General features: G+C 42.0%; 1 non-coding gene across 1 annotated transcript; it reads right to left on the bottom strand.

Annotated features, from left to right (window-relative positions):
• Positions 1-301: 301 nt before the first annotated feature.
• LOC142164437 (small nucleolar RNA R71) lies at positions 302-408 on the bottom strand. The gene has a single exon (XR_012695208.1). It is a non-coding gene; the product is annotated as a small nucleolar RNA R71 (small nucleolar RNA).
• Positions 409-2,651: the final 2,243 nt, after the last annotated feature.

The raw sequence follows: 2,651 nt of genomic DNA, 5'->3' as shown, positions 1-2,651 counted from the left end.
GATACTAGCGGAATCATTTCAAATCACAAATAATATGCTATATTTGTTGCAGAACAAGGGACTGTTCTCGGGGTCATACATTGAAGATCCTCAGCAACATCTGAAGAATTTCCTGTCAATACGTGTCATGAAAAGGCAACCTAATGTGACACCGAAAGCAATAAAGTTATTGTTGTTTCCATTCTCGGTGACAGGACAAGCTCAGACTTGGCTTATTTCACTCCCCATAAACTCCATCACTACTTGGAAGGAATTAGTCAAGCAATTTTTGAACAAGTTCTACCCACCCAATAATACTGCCAAACAAATTGATGATATATTGAGCTTCAGGCAGAGACCAACAGAAACACTACAAGAAATGTGGGAGAGGTTCAAGGGTATGCTGGTTAAATGTCCACATCATGGCATTCCAGATTAGATGTTGGGGCAGAGGTTTTGCGTGGGACTGGCAGACGGCTTAAAGTCCAATGTTAATGATTCAGCAGGTGGAGCATTTTTTAGCAAAATATTCAGAGAATGCAAGAACCTGCTTGATAAGATGGCCCAAAACTCAGGATGGATGACAAGAGACTCTACGATCACTCCTGTAGTTCACTCAGTGACTTTGGACCCAAACAACTCCATAGCTGAAAATATGTCCACTCTAATGATGCAAATGAGTATCCTCACCAAAATGATCGATGAATCAGGACAGAAGCAATAGGTATACATAGTTGACGCAACTAATGGGGGCTTATGTACACCATGCATTAACCAACCTTATGTATGCTCTTGGAGTGTGGAAGGTGATAACCAACACTATTAGGAAGATATAAACTTTGTGGCTAACTATGGGGGACATAGGCAAGGTGGTCAGAATTGGGAGTAGCAAAATCAACAATATAGGCTAGCACACCAGCAGTACAATACCAGCAACAATCCTGGAGCTATGCGACCATAGGTTCAAGTGGTGCCTTACCAAAGGCAATAGGGTTACAACCAGCAAAATCAGCAGTTGGCTTATCAACAACCTCCACAACAACAGATTGTGATACAAGATGATGGGTTTGCTGAACTTAAGGGAATGCTGGACAACAACAAAGAATGTTGCAACAACTGATTGGGTCCACTGAAAAAATACAAGAGATAGCGGACTCTCATGAATCAGCGATAAAAGGGTATTGAGATTCAGTTAGGACATATTTCTATGGCTCTGAACAATCGTCCCCAAGGGACGTTACCTGCAGACACACAAGTCAATCCAAAGGATCAAGGCCCGAAACAACTTATGGCAGTGAGTCTACGAAATGGTAGAGACCTATATCTGGAGCAAGAGATAACTTATGGCAGTAGAAGTAGTACCTAAGAAAGATAAAACTCAAATCACAGGAAAGAAGTGACCTCCAGCACCATTCCCACAGAGATTCGCCAAATATCAGAAGGACGAACAATATAAGAAATTCATGGAGATGTTGAAACAAATACAAGTGAACATTCCACTGATTGATATGTTGCGGGAGATGCCTGGGTATGCCAAAATGATGAAAGATTTAATGTCTCAAAAATTTGTCTTCCAAGACCTGTCCACTGTTACATTGACACAGATTTGTAGTGTAGTCATGACGAGATCCAAAGCTGAGAAGTTGTCAGACCCAGGGAGTTTCACAATCCCATGAACGATAGGCAGCTATGCTTTTGATAAAGCATTGTGTGATTTGGGGGCAAGCATAAATTTGATGCCCTTGGCTATCTACAAAAGGTTAGGCATTGGAAGAGCTAGACCCACGTCCATGTTACTATATCTAACCGACTGGACAGTGAAGAGGCCCTCTGGTATCCTTGATGATGTATTAGTACAGGTTGGGAAGTTTGTGTTCCCAGCAGATTTTGTCATTCTAGACTGCCGGGTTGACGAGGAGATTCCCATAATTTTGGGAAGACCATTCTTTGCCACTGGGAGAGCTTTAATTGACTGTGAAACTGGAGAGCTCAAAATGAGACTAAATGATGAAGAAATAACATTCAACGTGTAGAAATCTATGCGGCGACCAAGTGAATTTGCTAACTGCTCTCTAATAGAAGCCGTAGATGTAATTTTGGAGGAAAAAGATGAGACCTTGAATGCTAAAGACCCTCTAGCAGCCTGTCTCATGAACTTATATGAAGTAAATGGAGAGGATTTGGCAGAGTGGGTGCTGGCTCTTGAATGCCAAGGGTTTTGGAAAAGAGAGCTCGAATTTGAGCCTTTGCACTTAGAAGAAAGAAACATTCCTCCAGCTAAGCAATAGAAGAGCCACCAAAGTTGGAACTGAAGCCGCTACCTCCTCACCTCAGGTATGCTTTCTTGGGACCTAACTCAACTTTACCTGCTATTATCTCATCTGGTTTGTTAGATGTGCAGAAAGAACAACTTTTGCAGGTATTGAGTGAGTGTAAAACTGCAATTGGTTGGACCATTGCAGACATTAAGGGTATCAGCCCGGCCTTCTGTATGCATAAGATTCTACTAGAAGATGGCCAAAAACCTTCTAGAGAACAACAAAGAAGGCTGAACCCCACCATGAAGGAAGTTGTGAAAAAGGAGATGATAAAGTGGTTAGATGCGGGGATCATTTTCCCCATCTTCGACAGCAACTGGATCATCCTAGTCCAATATGTGCCTAAGAAAAGTG

This window comes from Nicotiana tabacum, chromosome 9 (assembly GCF_000715075.1).
Source record: "Nicotiana tabacum cultivar K326 chromosome 9, ASM71507v2, whole genome shotgun sequence".
In the NCBI taxonomy this organism is placed as follows: Eukaryota; Viridiplantae; Streptophyta; class Magnoliopsida; order Solanales; family Solanaceae; genus Nicotiana; species Nicotiana tabacum.
This window is presented reverse-complemented; position numbering and strand designations above follow the sequence as displayed.